This window comes from Camelus ferus, chromosome 34, assembly GCF_009834535.1.
Source record: "Camelus ferus isolate YT-003-E chromosome 34, BCGSAC_Cfer_1.0, whole genome shotgun sequence".
In the NCBI taxonomy this organism is placed as follows: domain Eukaryota; kingdom Metazoa; phylum Chordata; class Mammalia; order Artiodactyla; family Camelidae; genus Camelus; species Camelus ferus.
The window spans coordinates 10,625,513-10,642,054 of NC_045729.1; the positions used below are offsets into that span (position 1 = coordinate 10,625,513).

Sequence of the window (16,542 nt, forward strand, 5' to 3'; positions counted from 1 at the left end):
TTTTGTTATTTTTCTCATTTTAAATATCACCTCCTAAAATCAATATACTTCTTTTAAAATATTTTCTATTATTTTTTCAGTTTGAAGATATTTTCTTCTAATTTAGAGGAGTAGTGACATGAAGATAGCTGGTAAGAATAAAAATGAACATTAATTCATTTATGTTATCTCACCTCTGGAATGAAATTAGAATATGGTTAGATCATGGACTATCTCCTTCCTAGACTATACATCTGAAGGCTGGGAAATATCTTTACTCATTCTAAAATTTAATATCCTTGCTCAAAACTTCAGTGCTTTATTCTAAGATCCCAAATATCAAAACAGTTGCTTGATGACCCAACATATATTGAATCAATCATGGTAATTAATAAAAATGATTAAAAAGGCATGGTTCCTTCTTAGTCGTGAAGGAGTTCAAAAAACGTCTCCCAAAAATGTGGCCATTTGGCATGCGGACGATTTTGACTTGGGGACAATCAAGATCCAGCAGATTCAGGAAAAACTCTTACCACTCCCTTAACTGCCTAAAAGAATTTAGACAGAAAATCTGGTCCAGGAAGAGAACCATCACCAGAGATGACTACAGAGAAAATGAGCAAGGTGTCCTAAGCTATGGAGAAGCTGAGCGGGACCTGGAGATCAAAATCTTCCCTGTGCTTCACTGTCTCTGCATGGCATGGCAAACCTTCATTTACCAAACATTTGTTCCTCCCATCTTCCTGTTAATTGTCTTCCTTGCCTTTGAAGTCCCAGACCTCTACCCACTTCTCCTTAACTGAGAATAGCATCTAAACTTCAGTTGCCTGACTGCCTGTAGGTCTCATATTCTTATGGGACCTCTGTATGTATGTAATTAAATCCGTTTTTTTTCCCATTAATCTGGCCTATGTTAATTTAATTATTAGACTAGCCAAAGACCAGAGAAATGGAGAAGAAAAGTTTCCTCCCCTATGGTAGCAAATGTCTAGATTTTTATGAAGCTTGTAAATTCATTAAATAATTAAATATCAAAGTATGCATGAGTAAATTTTATTTTGCAAGAGATAATAATTAAAGGCCACCTTTGCTCATCTTTCAGTTAACCATTCTATGTGAAAAGCCTAAATTTTTAACTAGGAGGTGATAATATATTTTTGGTCAATAAAATATCTTGAACTGAAGACCAAGTAAGTAAGAAAATACTTGGGATTTTGGAAGTTGTTCTTACCAATCTAACCCTATAAAGGGATACAAATGGATGCATTTCAGTTTGAGACACTAATACCATGGAAGTGTTAATTCATTTTCTTTAAAGAAATACATTTTCACCATAAGAAACTGGATTTTAAGTGATCAGCAATTTTGTTTTACTTCTGGATTATTTGATAATATACAGCAGCTGGACATGGCTAATTATTAGATGTCACTTCTCTCAGATAGCGAATTAGCAGTAAAATTTAACAGCTCTGAAATTTAAAATGATAGCTTTGATCAGCTCATTTATGTCAGGCTGCTGAGCAGGAGATCAGAATCACCTGATATGACGGCAGAAGTCTGAAGGTGGAGAGGAAGACAGGATGCCAGTTGACAAAGTGCACTTTGGGTGGAAGGTCCAGAAAGTAGGTGAGTGACAGGAAGCAGGAAGCCTACCAGAAGGAGCATGAATGCCAAAGCAGTGCCTTTGTTATTTTAAAAAAGAAAGTCACAGAAGTTATGATCTGGAACCTGCATTGCACTGGGGTCACCTTCCTTTCAATTCTATCTAAGAAAACGAGTCACGCCCCTAGAGAAGACCATAAAGAAATCACTGTTCGTAGGAGAAAGCCAACATTTAGGTGAGGCAAGGGGGAGGAACTTCTCAGGGGGGAGCTGACACCGACGGCCTCTTTCAGTTGTAGATGGCACTGTGGAACCCTTGGGGCAGAACAGGACAGAAGGAAGTCAGCCAAGGCTCAGACAGATTTCCAGAGCTTCCAGTGGCGCTGGGCGCACTAAGGCTGACTGGTTTAAGCCCGTGAGCTTCCCCAAGGTACTTCAGATGCAACCTGAGAGGGGTCTGTTTATAAAAGTGTGTGGACAGAATTGCCTTTTCCTTAATCCACACATGTCGTGGCCTACAGAGGAAGAGGCTGCTGCGAGTGTCGGAACTGAGCTAGCAGACATGGGGGTGGGGCCCTTCCCGTGGCTGAGGGAGGTAACGGGCAGTCCTCCGAGGCACAGTATTTAACCTCTGTACATCCAGGCTCTGCTTGATCAGGGGCCCCAGGTCACACGACATGAGGGACCTGACATCACCGTGTGATAGTATTTGGGAAAGGAGCTGTGGTATTACTTACATTGCTGCTAAGTCTGCAAATCCTCTTTCTTAAAAATAAACAGATCAGCTCCCTTACTTTAGGACATTTGTTTTCCATGGATGACCAGGTCACAGCTAGGGTGACCCTAACCAGAGCCTCCAAGGTTGCAGGGACCCTACACAAGACCGTTCGTTAGTACCATGAAATATTGAAGGCCGCTAAATAGACCATATCATCTTATTAAAATTTAAGCTATAATTGATAGAGAAATATGCAATTGTCCTTGGAAAGAGGGAAATATATCCATCCTGTTACCCCATCCTTTATCCCAAGCTCTGTGCCAAGCACTGGAGGGAAAAAAAAAAAAAAGAACAGGAAAAAGTGTGTCCCTTCAAAGAGCTCATTGTCTAGTTGAGATGACAGATAATTTTATTACAGTATGGTATGTTCTGTGATAGTGGTTGGTGCAAAGTACAGGAAAGGTCACCTAGGAAGGGGACCTATTTCAGTCTTGAAGGGGTCAAGAAGAGTTTATTAGAAAATTGTACCTACTCTGAAACATGAAACATGAGTGGGCGTTAGGCAAAATGGGCTGAGAGTCCCTCAGTTTAAGAAAGAGTGTGGTCCAAGTCCTCTCAGGAGAGGATTGAAGCCTGACACATTAGCAGAGACAATACAGACAAAGCCCCCAATGAATGGGATTCAACAATGTTAGCTAGTTGTTCATGACTCTGACTTCCACGACCACTGCTACCACTGGTAATGATAACGATAATTCTAGATGAAAATTTCCAGTGTGTAGATGGAGGAAGACAGGTAGCTGTGAACGTAATTGAACTACATGAAACTGGTAAAATGCGCAGCATTGAGTATCAGGTTGCTGTGGGGTGAGAAGATGCCATTCCCAAAGCAAGAAAGTTAGAAAGCAACTACTACTTCAGACCTGAGATCTGCAAATGTGATCTACTATTGTTGGCTGGAGTGACTTTTTTTTAGATACAGAGTGCAAGTTTTCTCAAACACAAATACATGATGGAAGATTAAAGGGCCTTCCTACCTCCACTCTCGGCAGCATTCTGCTATCACATAAATCCTCCCAGAACACAGATGGCACTCTGGAAAAGGAGTGGGAGGCCCTAGTCCTGAGGTTAGGTTTCCAGGGGAATGGGGCTTCATTACAATCAACGAATGCCTTAAGCAAATAAAATTAAAGTATTTGTATCTGAGTTCATGAACACACACATATGTATAATAAAATAATTATGATGATAATAGTAATTTTTACTATTACTTTACCCACTACCCAAGTGGTCTCGCCTACTAGGAACTATGGTCCTTGAGAGCATGAAGTGACGTTTCATCTTCATTTTAATGTTCCTTGTGTCCAGTAAAGTACTTTGTTCATGGACAGTATTCAATCAAAAAGCATAAATAAATAAACCTATGTAATCTTTAAGAGTATGAAGTTCTGAAAAATACTTGGCATGGGATTTTAGGGTCTAATTCATCCCAGAGATAAGATTCGCTGTTTGGCATTGAGTAGGAAATTGTATAGTAGAACACGGTGTTGGTAAGTGCCATGCCTGTCTAATCCCAGAGCCCTAAAATTAGAAATATAGGAAAAGTAGGTCTTTGTGTTTAAATGCATGCCATGCAAGAAAAAACAGTAGTTTGAGTAATAGCTTTCACAAACACATTTATTGCTATAACAGGCCATAAACTATGCATCTCTCTTCCTTTATTTTAACTGTGTGAAGTCATGAAAGCAAATATGTTTCTTAGACTCACCTTCTCCTGAAGATGATTTGTCAAGTCATTGCCCTTAACTTTTGACAGCCCGATGAATTCACGAAAATGGAACTGGTCCACGTGCCCAAGGCCTAAAGGGAATTTTAAGTCCAATGGAAATCAGGTAGTGTATTAAAAAGGAATATCAATCCCTTTTACTTGGTTTTCATGACAAGCTATGTCTATGACCAAAATCTGAGAATATTTGCTAAAAGATGGGTTCTATTTGTCATTTCTTTGGTAGGGTGAAAGATAATAAAGATGGTAGGAATGAGAAAAATGGCCAAGGTGACTCTGGTGATTGTGCACACCTTAATTATGATTTTTTACTAGATAAAGTTTTTTGTGGATCAAATGAACTTGAAAGAATTTAGCAAAGCAGACTGGAAAATTACCCAGGACATATAAGGCCCCCAAAGTAGGATTCTCTTCTCTGATAAGAAATGAACAGTAGTAGCTAAATTCTTAAACATTGTCCAGAGAAACAGAAATCTGTAACTGTAATCCTACAGCCTTGTGCAGGTATTAAAATCCTATTTAAATAGAATTTGAGGGGTAATAGGAAGAGTGGATCAGTAAAAAAATTAGTTAGGTTTTGAAATACACAATTTCTGTCTTGAAATCACTATGTCTTGAGAAAAATGCTAACCTCCCCAAAACACCCTAAACCAGAACTAAAACCAAAAACGCTAAAGAAAACACAGGCATTGTATGTGAAATTATAAAAAAATATAATGATGAATGTCACTGAATTCCCATTTTCATGTAGAAATTGATTGCAATAGGATATAGAAAAATAAATTTAATTTTAGGATAGTATAGAGCTGAAGAATTTTGATGTTTATAAAATAAGAGGAAAGAGTTACAAAACATGTATGAGACCTTTAGAATAATTGAAAATTAGATCATTGTCTCTATCAATAAAGAATAAGAAAAATAAAAGCAACAGAATATAGGCTAAATTGAATTTTCTGAATACTCTCTTCAAAGTTTTCCCATGAGATGCTAGCAGTTTTGAAAGCACTTTTAGTGTACTTAAACTATATTACCTCTTCATAAGAAGTCATCTGTATGCTAGTAATTGTCAGTGAGAGTTCTACTGTACAATCCTTGTCATCTTGAATATATTTTAAGTAAAATATCTTGAAGAAATGCTTATTACCATTTCACACAACTATTCGCCTTGGGCCCATATGGGAAAATGATCAAACTGAGCAAATGTTTAGCATAGCTCTGACCCCAAATTCCTCTGACTGAAAGTTATAGTCTTTTCCAGGCATAATGGTGCTTACTGGAGGTTCTCACTGATATAATTGTTCAATTTTTCTCCTCACTGCAGTCAGATAGACAGTCAAAAATATTTCAGTAATGTTTCCTTTGATAGGTGTCTTTATTTGAGGTGCCTCATGGAGATACTGAGTGGAGATATTCTTTTGGTAATACTAGTACTATATAAGTGTACACTTGAGGAAAAGCAAAGCCAATAAACTTTGCTGCACCATTTCCCCTCAGCCTTTGGCCATCTTGGAGTAGGGCTATGCAGGACTGGGTTTGACAACTTACTTCAAAATCCATCTTGACTTGAATAAGGCATTACCAAGCTGAAAGAACCCTGTGTTCATCTTTTGAATCACAAGGAATGTAATTGAAGATTTCTTCTCTAATTAATCTCAAGTACTAACAAATATCTTTCCTGTAAGTCTGAAACGTGGGAAAAACAAGTTTTATTGGTAAAAGAATAAATTAAGTATAAAGGGAAAATAGCCAAAATTAACAGAATGTAAAAAGAAGGCAGATATGCAAAGAATAGCTCATAGGTGACTGAGTCCACATTCTAAATATCTCCTTCTTCTAGACCAATGATACATGTAACATTTTTATTTAAGAAAGAAAAATGATTTGACAAGTACAGGATATACGAAAACTTGGATTAAAAAAATTACTCAAAAGAGTACCGGTAGTTTAGTTTTCCACAAGCTCAATATAAACCCACAGTGTTACATGGTTGCTAAAAAAATCAAGAGTCTAAACTTATAACTGTGGAGGGGAGGGAGATCATGATGAGTTGGCTTCCAGCTAGGAGAGGCCAGATACAATGGGAAATAAATGACATGCCTCTCACCTTGCTCTTCCATATGTAGTTGGATGGGACGAGTGCAATGGAAATAAACTTCTACCTCCACCTGGGACAATCCAACAGCAGTGCTCCTCCACATGGACCCAGTCTTAGATCAGGTGGAAATCTGGGTCCGATACAACATGGCTTATCTTCAAAGCCACCAACTGTGCTATGTCTCTAATAACTTCAGTCTGAGAGTACAACCCCACAGATCAGAATTCCATTAGGTACTATACTGAGTGAGAGGGTAAGGACCATTGCATTTCTCCATTGAGGTTAAGCCCTTCATCCATTGAGTATAACTATTAGTCATCAGTAGAAACCTCAAAAAGATATGATCTTTTCCCACCCCGCAGTGGGAAGAGATAGACTGGGACTTCAAAATTACAGAACACATAAACAAGATTATACTGCATAGCACAGGGAAATACATACAAGATCTTATGGTAGCTCACAGAGAAAAAAAATGTGACAATGAATATATATGTTCGTGTATAACTGAAAAATTGTGCTCTACACTGGAATTTGACACAACATTGTAAAATGATTATAAATCAATAAAAAATGTTAAAAAAAAAAAAAAGATATGGTCTTATCAGGAGACTCTATCTGGAGCTAAGGCACCTGCTTAGAAAAATTAGGAATTACAAGAAATCACACAATTTTACCATGTATGGTTCATTTGAAGACTTCCTTAAACAACAATACAGATACCAGACATTGTATTCTTGTTCTTGTATGGCTCAATAACTCTGCCTCCTCCTAAATCCTGAGTATAAGATTTACATTCATCCCAATCTGAGTAGGGTCAAAGAAATACACCTCAGTGCTGCTAGAATAGGTGCTTCAATAATCTTCTAGCAATAATCCAACCAACTAAGTTCAAGGAAATACATTACACACTCAAGAAGTTGGCACAAATCGACTCCCTACAAACTTACTTACTGTGTCAGAGTACAGTCAGCTCCTAAGGAAGGAGAATCTCCAGCACTGGTGAATTTCTCTTGTTCTAGCAGCTACAGTGGTATCAGTGGCTGGAGCATCCTCTCCATCTGACCTATGCACTGAATTAGATCCCCAGCCCTTGAAGGGAAATGTGATGCATGCACCTACCAAGAACCCGGAAATGAATTTTTAACTGAAAAACTTCTGTAAGAAGGCAGAGTATGGGGCTAAGAAGACTGTCAATGGGCAATCAGGAGAGCTAGACTCACCAGTGCAGCATAAGGGCTCTCTACTGTGCTTGAATAGCCAGAATTTGCCACAGACACGAAATTTCAGCAACTGTGGGCCACTATTGTGTTAAGGCTCAGAGACAGGGACACAATGGAGACACTGGGACTTGAAACTCATGGAATAATTATTCAGAAATCTCTGAGAAAGTTAGCATGCTTGAGCTCTGATTTGGGTCAGATTCCTTTAACTAGGTTGGTGTGCACCTGGAGTGGGGCTATCTTAAGACTACGGATATGCATGGAAGACTGTGGGAGGAGGGACCAAAAATATTGTTTAGAGGTGTAGCTGATCCCAGGAAGGGAACAAACAGTACCAACCAAGCTTCCAAGCCCATGGAGACTGGGCCAAAAATAAAACACAACAGAGGCTGAAGGACATTAAATGGAGAGAAAGGGGTGTGCAGGGGAGAGAAAGAATGCAGAATAGAGAAGCATAGAGACTTCTAGAAGTGCTAACAAGTTACCCGGTGGAAAAGGATCAAAGGGTAAGCTCTTAGCTTACTGAAAATAATGGGCTATATGGCTTGGAAAGTAATAATTACCATAATATGAGAAGAAAGGTAGACACAGAAAGATTTATTAAAAATACAGGACAGCCTTGGAAATTTAAGGTAGCAAACTAGGACAAGTGGTTTTAAATAAACTAAGAGCTGAACTTGGTCATGATTAGTTTGGAAAATAATCTTTGGCCCATTGGTTAATGGATGAGAGAGACTTAGAACTTCTCTTCAAAGGATCAGTTTCCCTCATGTTGCAATGAATTCCCCACTCTTAGAATTGTTCAAGTAGAACCAGGAGGGTCACCTTTCATATACCTCATAGAATATCTTTATCGTCTTTTCAAACCACACATTATACGTACTATCAGGTTCGAAAAATATTCAGCGGCATACAGAAAGTACCAAATTAATTTGGCAATTCATCTCTTCACTTTTAAATTCCTAGAGCATAGAATTTATACAGAATTTTTTTTTGAAGAGCTAAGTCTAGCATGATGATGAGTAGACAACTTGTAATTATTTTTCTGACAGAGACCATTATTAGAATGTTTTAAAATGATGTCCTTTATTCATTTTTCTACTTTTACAAGTACTGTTAAAAAATTACAATGATATGATTGATTTGAGCTTAGCACTCATTACAATATCCATCTGAGGTATAGAAAGATGTCCCAATCAAAATCTCTTTCTCTAATTCGTACATATAGGATATGTCTCATAAATTAGATATTTTCAAAATTCTAAAATATAAGGAATGTAAAAGTTTAGTCAGGAGAAGTCATTTTGCATTTATGACTCAACTTTATCAGCACATTTTGAAGTAGTAGAAAAAGACAAATTTATTTTAGATTGGTTTCTGTGGGTATTCACTTGAAATTTAGGAACAGAGAAATCAGTACATCAGGTTGTGTCAATTTTAATACTTTTATTATCAAGTTTTTTCTATTCAGACTCCACTTTCACTCTATTAAAATTTAAATACTTCCAGAGATTTCATCCCTATTTCCCCTCTGTTCTCAATTATTTTCTTAAACATTATTTACAAGCTTTTGAAATTTCAGTTGCATTTTGTTCACCCACACACTGCACTAAAATTTAACTTTGAAAAACATTGCCTCTGCATAAATATCCTTGTTACGTAAGGTAACAGAGAGGGAAGGAGTTGTTAGTTACATTTTCTTAAGCATTGTGGGAAGTTATTTACTGTTTCAGAGCAATAGACACATGCACTCTCACACACACACACACACACACATTCACACAGAGTTCTGTTATGTTGGGAAGCTCACAGGGAGATTACAAAATAACCTTAAATTGGTAAATGAGCCAAGTGGGTGGCATTATCAGTTAGTGCACATTGTCAAATTGCAATGCGTTGGACTTTTACAATTGCACTTTCATTCTGCTTAAAGGAATTGTTTTTTTTTTTTTTTCCTCCCAATTTGTAAACCCACAATCTCCTTGAAAAATTAAACTCTGCACTTGACATTTTCAGATTCCCCTTATCCCACTTCCATTAAAGACAAGTCTGACTTTGGGAGCACTAAGAATTTCAGAGAATTGAATTCCAGAGAGAAACCCCTACTGGAATAAAGTCTGCCTATCCAGGAACACAAAGGACAGCTCTTTCTCACCCCTGCTAATGAAGAGCTAGACTAATGTCCCCTCTTGGGGTTTGCAGTAATGCTCTCATGGAACATTCATTTGCAGAAGCTGCTGAGTTAACTCCAGAGTCCCCCTTTCCCATAGCAAGTTGTCTACAAAGACAGTAAATTTAAGGGGTCATGATAATGGTGTCTCCCAAGATACTGAGTAAAATGTTGCAAGTTCTCACACCCCATTTCAAAGTCTCCTATGGATTGTTGATGGCAAGACGTGCATATCTTGAAGAGGTCACCTCCAAGAAGTTTCTACAAAGCAGCTATTATACAGATTAGATACAAAGGCACTTTTCTTGAGACTCTCCTTTAGGGTACAATTAAAATAGATGTTGTTACCGTATATTGCAATAGAATTAAGGGTGTAAGACCCCACATTAAAGGTAAAAGCTAATAAATGAAACTGTTAGTATAAGTTCTTTAAGGAAAAGAAATTTAGCTTTCCCTAATACTTCCCACAGCTTAGAATAGGGCCTTTCATAGAGGAAAAAAAAGAAAGGAGGGAAGGAGAGAAGGAAGGAAGGAAGGGAGGGAGGGAGGGAGGGAGGGAGGAAGGGAGGGAAAAAAGAAGGAAGGACTGTACAAATAAAGGAATAAAACAGAAAAGTTTATATTACCTCTAATAGGGCAAAGAAGTTATAAAAAATGTTTTGTGCCCACGTGCATTAGGCTTTTATTTTTCAGCTATTTGATAATGTTCCTGAATTTTCTCCTAATAAATGTTTTATGGGGCTAAAATAGAAAGCAAGATTCTGTCTATGAGAGGAAACTGAACTGAAGCAATCTCTATCATTGGCTGTGGAGGGGTTCTTTGTTGGTTTTTTGTTTTTTTCCCCTACTGAGTACTTTGTCATCAGCAGGAGGTCAATTTATGGTTTCTTTAAAATGGATAAATCCAACAGTTTTTCTTTCTTTTCTGTTGTATTTTTTTAAACCTGCCTCAGAATACCAAGAACAAACTTAATATAGGGACTTTAAGAATGATTTTCTCTAAAGAGAATGCTTTATGCCCAGAAGTGGATCTCTCACCGATACTCATTTTCTGGGGACTGGTTTGTGACTCGACGTAACGCTAGCTCTTTTAATAGCCACAGGAAGAATTAGTTAAAAATTGACTTTGAATGTAATTCATTTGCTACAAAATGGTCTTTCACCCCCTGCTCTTCTCTTTCACTGACATCCACATTTTTGTTTCTAGTCCTTTGTTAAAAAATGAACTGCACAGCAAAAGCATGCGAGGATAAGGATTTCTGAACACCGCCATGCACACCATGGTGTTCCCAGCACTGAGCTATTAATGCATCACTGCTGTCCTGCGCTGGACGAAGGGGGAGAGACAGTTCAGAGGAGCAGCTGGCTAAGGAGAGCCCCAGGGATGAGCTCACCTGGAAAGAAGAAAGCGATAGCCTTCAGCACATCCAGTCTCCTCTTGGCCCCCTGCACTCCCCTCCCAGGGATCAGTCTGCTGCTGGACATGCCACTAACTTCTATGTCACTGACCACAAACTCAGCACAGGTAAAACTGAAAGGGAAATGCTTTCCTTGTTTATCTGCCAAAAATTAGATTAGGAATGGGTTGGGGCAAACATCTTGCAAAGCTAATTATAAGTACATATTTAAATTGGGCAAAATTAGTTTAGGTCCGGTTGTTACTCCCCACCCCCCTTTTTAAATAGCCAAAGTCCACTTATTCTTTCCTTGTGTCTAAAATTCCACCATGAATACTAAGAAAGGGGGTTGTGTTATGACTTAATAAACATTTAAATCAGTGTTAAGATCCTTTAAGCTTCTCTTAAGTTAGAAATTAAAAAGTCTTTGCAACGGGGAAAAGGAATCGTGAGCATCACTGAAGAACAGAGGTGGAAATCTTTTGAAACACTACTATTTTGTTCATAAATAAATATTTTCCTCTATATTTCCCATTAGCAAACCATTTGGATACAGAATAAACTTAGCATAGGTCAAATAAAATATATTTTGACTCTAATGCTTCTAGAGAGAAAAGGCGATTTTCACGATTAGACTTCTAGTTTAGAAAACTCTAGCGTTTCCACTGAGAGAGCAAGGTCTTCCTGACCTATGAGAAGGGCTCACCTTTGCCTGTGGCATTTGTGTGGTGTTTTTGATTACTGGGTCCTCATTACCAGATACAATGAAGAATGAAAACAATCCTACTGCATTCAACAGATTTTGTAAGAACAAAAAATACCTGCAAAAAAAGGCAACTGAAAGATAGATTCAGATAAACACTGCATCTAACATTGATTTTCAATGAATATTCACTGTATTCACGAAGTAGCTGAAAATATAATTCCACGACAATGAAGTAGATGTCTTTAAAACTTATTTTCTATTGGTATCTTTCTTATTAGGAGAATCTGGTTTGGTAAAGTTCCCTTAACTTCTGCTAATTGGAGTCCACATTTTTCAAGTGGAACATTAGATACATAGCTACTTTTTTAACCTAGTATATAGAGGTATTTGTCAGTAAATGCATATTTTTGATATAAATTAAACAGTTTATGCAGAGAAAAATGTTAACTTGTATAAAACATCAGCTCACAGCTCAGAAAACCTATTATAACTTTTAAAATTAACATAGTAAGTTAAGCTCCTGTTATAAAGGATCTAAATTTCTTAAGAATAATCTCTAGGAGAAGAAAAGACAGTAATTTGAAGATTGAGTCACACAATGTACATCTCAATGAGGGAGTTGTTCTTGGAGCAATAAATTACAATGTTTCTGACATTTACTTTAATAAAAATAAAACACAAATGAATAAGGATTCAGAGAAAGACATTTAAAATTGTAGCTGTGATCAATTGAAAAACATTATAATTATCTTCTGGGATCTTTTATCTTTTTATCTTTTAGAGATTTACAGAAATCAAAAGTCTATTTATGATGAAATGAGGTAGAATGCATGATTAGCATCATGTTTGGGGCAAAATAGTCCCAAATACAACCCACCCCATCATCCATATTCATTACTTGAACAGCATTTAACCTATAAACAGGACCTCAAAAGGACAATGATTACATCAGTAAAGGAAATACATCTTCAAGAAAAAGGAAAACTTTAACTCAAAATCTTAAGTTTGCCAGCAAATAGACTAATCTAAATACATATGTGTAACTTTAGTCTTCTTCTGAAGCTCCAGATTCATAACTTCAATTTTCTTCGGATTTCCCAAATCAATGTTCCATTTCATTCATAACCAAGCGGTACACTGAGCAAACTCAGCATCATCTCAATGTAGCCTTTTGGCTACTGCAGTGTGTAAAAGATGCTATACTGTATAAATGCAAAGAGTGTATGGCGGTGTGGGGGTGAGTACACAAAGAGAGAGAGAGAGAAGGTCTACTTTCTTAATGAGTTCCTATTACAGGGTCTAATTTTGAAAAATTTTTGAACTTGTATAGGTCTTAAGGTGGCTGAGATCCAAAATGCTGGAATAATGGTGAATAGTCAGTGTCTAGGTATTGAAATAGAAGACACACAGAGGGGGTAAGACCATGTTGTTAGTTATGTTCATAATGTAGATGTTTGCATCACTAAATATGACAATAGGAGAGAGGATAAGAAGATATCCTTAAGCAAGATTTTCAACTCACCAAAGAAGGAGGAAGAAGATAATGAAGAAATAGTGAATGTTGATTTAAATTCATGGTGCATGTAAAACACAACAGCTTAACATAAAATATAAAGGAATTCTTAATAAATGTTAATTATTATTGTTTGTGTCATTATGTAAACAAATGGAATTTTGTATTAGTGAGGCTACTTTAAAATATTTATGCTTTCAAAGATATATACTAAGCAATGGAGGTGTAAATCATAGTTAATAACTGAAGAATGGGGAACTTACTTCATGAGAGGACTGGCATACTCCAGCTGGTCACAAATATTCTGAAGAAAATCACCATTTAGGGAAATCACATCCATTATAATTGGCCACATCAAGAATTCTTTAAGAACGTGGAGGGGTCAATGCTCTATTTCCAAATGGCATTTGGTTGAAATTTGAAAAGAAAAATGTTGTTATATATTGATGTTTCTTATTATGGCAATATAATTTGAGACAGGAATTTTTATGGAAAAACCTTCTCTTAGGCAAGATTTACTGTCTATTTTGGACACCTTACAAAACATAACTAAACAAAGCTTTTTAAAAAGTATGGCAATGAAAAAGATACAGAAAAGGTTATATAGGTTATGAGTTTTTTCCATTTTGGTAATTTTCTGTATTCTAATTTTTAATGGGCACATAATACTGTTTAATGAAATAATAAGGCAAAATATAAATAAAGGGCCAAAAAGTGTTATAAATAGGTGAGGACAGAGTTTAAAATACTAAGATAAACAAACAAGGTTTCTGAAACCCTTTTTAAAAAAAGGTTTACTGAAGCCATGTTAGAATACAATGATGAACACAAATGGGTAAGTTCAGTGCTTGGCTGACACAATTAATAGAAATAAAACTACTATTTACTTCATTCTTTAGTGTTATTTGTGAATATGTAAAGTAAGGTAAGGTAATGTAATGCCTGTGATAATGTAAGCAGGAGAAGTATAGGAAAAATCCATTTTATGTCAAAAGGGAAAATGAAGAGTAATGGATAAAATTTATAAGATGATAGACTTACTTTAACCTAGGAAATATAAATGATAGTATTTCAAAATGGAATACGGGTCCTACTTTTTTTTAAATATTTCCCTCGTTTTAAATATATTTTTATTGAAGTATGGTCAGCTTATAGTATTGTGTCAATTTCTGGTATAAAGCATAATGTTTCAGTCATACATATATATACAAATATTCATTTTCATATTCTTTTTCATTATAGGTCACTACAATCTATTGAACATAGTTTCCCTGTGCTATATGGTGTAAATTTGTTGTTTATTTTATATATAGTAGTTAGTATCTGCAAATCTGGAGCTGCCAGTATATCCCTTTCCACCCTGGTACCCACAAGTTTGTTTTCTATGTCTGTAAGTCTGTTTCTATTTTTCAAAAAGTTCATTTGTGTCATTTTTTTTTAGATTCCACCTTTCAACCATGATGAAGTAATGAATACTAAATTTCTATCCAGCCATAATCAACTATAAAACTGGAAATTTTTATGTAAAAACTGTTTCCAATCATTTGAGAATAACCATCAAAAAAATTGTGAACATTTAGCGGAAAAAAAAAACCAAAACAAAAAACCCAGAGATGTGCCCTAAAAGTGCCCTAGCTTTCTGAGCGGAGCTAATTACTGGACCCTGGCCCACGGAGAAGTGGCATAAGCATGGTTTCATAATCTTGCTGAATTGAATACACAGAAATTGGAGATGAGGAAGTCTTAGAGAATTCGTATCTGGAAGGCAGAGTACTGACAAAGAAGAAGCTACTCAGAAAAAAAGCTCCAAGAATCTACAAGGATCACCATGATTCTTTCACTGAATGCTAAATTGCACATGCACAGAATGACTCCTTAAGGCCAGGCAAAGAACAACCATTAAGGAAATGCCATTGCCATAGAGCTGTAAGATGGAAAACTCCCAGAATTCTCATAGGGTTGGGAAAGTGTGGGGTTTAACTAGCCAGACTGGAGAACCTCATGGAACACACATGGCATTTTGCGTGACGCCAAAAGGGCCATACGTCAGGAGTGAAACTGAACTAATCACAGTGTAGAGTCACTCTGGACCTTACCAGGGATTCTTGTAGTCATGCTATGATGATTAAGTTGATGATTCTTTGAGGATAAAGTAATACTAAACGTGTGCGCACCTCGTAATATAGGGTCATTACATGTAAAACAAAGCTGACAGAGAAACAGATAAATCTACAATTTTGGTTAAATTATTTCATCTTTGCTCTCTCAGTATTTGGGAAACTGATTACAGAGAAAATCTGAACAAGACTATCAACCAAAATGATCTAACTGACATTAATAAAGCTTTACACCCAGCAACAATGGGATACATGCCTTTTCCAAATTGTTATTTGATTAATTCCAGCATCAATTTTTTTTTTAATTAAGAAAAAAAAAACCATATCAGAACTGGATGAAACATACATGAAAGAAAAACTGTCTGGAGTGGGGCTGGGTGGATGTTAAACATGTACATAATTTTATTTGCAATTTAAATGCTATTAATCACTTTTTATTTTTTAATAATAAAATATTTAATGAAATGTAAATTAATTTGGAAATGCCATTTCATTCCGGTGTTATTCCAATTTTTATGAAGCTTGTTTCAGTCAGAAATGGTCCATGGCTGAGAAACTGTGCTTGTTCTTTAAGAGTCCTTTGAAATAAAGCTGTTCCACAACTTGTAGAATATTATCATTCATTTTTGCTGTTTGGCTTGGGATTTTCCTATCACTTTTGAATTGTCTTTCTTGCTTCCCAAGATCTCTTGGCTTTTGACAATAAGAATGGGTAATTCCCCTGGGTAAAATTCACACAGACCACATGGCTTGACAATTTGAACTTACTCTGTGCCTTTCAACTTCTTATTCCACCTCTCTCTTTCATAAAATCCCCAGGGATGCACAAATTTCACCTTCACTACGTAAAGATGTGTTTGGGGGGAAAAGAGGAAAAAGTGCTTTTCACATATAGTTGAACATGACCAAATTATACAGTAGAACCTTAAGAGAAATGTAAAAATAAACTGTTGAGAAATAAATCTTACTCTGCTTTATGTGGAATAAAATTTATATGGCTACTATATAAAACTTCCCACTATTTATCCAAGATTATTTTAGCAACCTTAGAAATTAGTTTAGTTGTTGCAGAAGCTGAGAAATCACTGTGAGAAAAAAATATTTTTTATCATCACTTTACTAGTATCCATTCCCTTTTTCACTGGAAGCGAAACATAGCTGGGATATCAAGCCCAGTATTTTTTCTCAGCTAAAAATAAGAGCTGGAGAGTATTTACTGCATAAGGACTGATTTCCTAA

At 36.3% G+C, this 16,542-nt stretch overlaps 1 long non-coding RNA gene across 1 annotated transcript; it reads left to right on the forward strand.

Moving 5' to 3' along the window:
• The first annotated feature begins 10,760 nt into the window (after nt 1–10,760).
• On the forward strand, nt 10,761–16,265 carry LOC116661298. The gene is made up of 2 exons (XR_004317158.1): nt 10,761–11,095; nt 14,628–16,265. It is a non-coding gene; the product is annotated as an uncharacterized LOC116661298 (long non-coding RNA).
• The last annotated feature ends 277 nt before the right edge of the window (nt 16,266–16,542 follow it).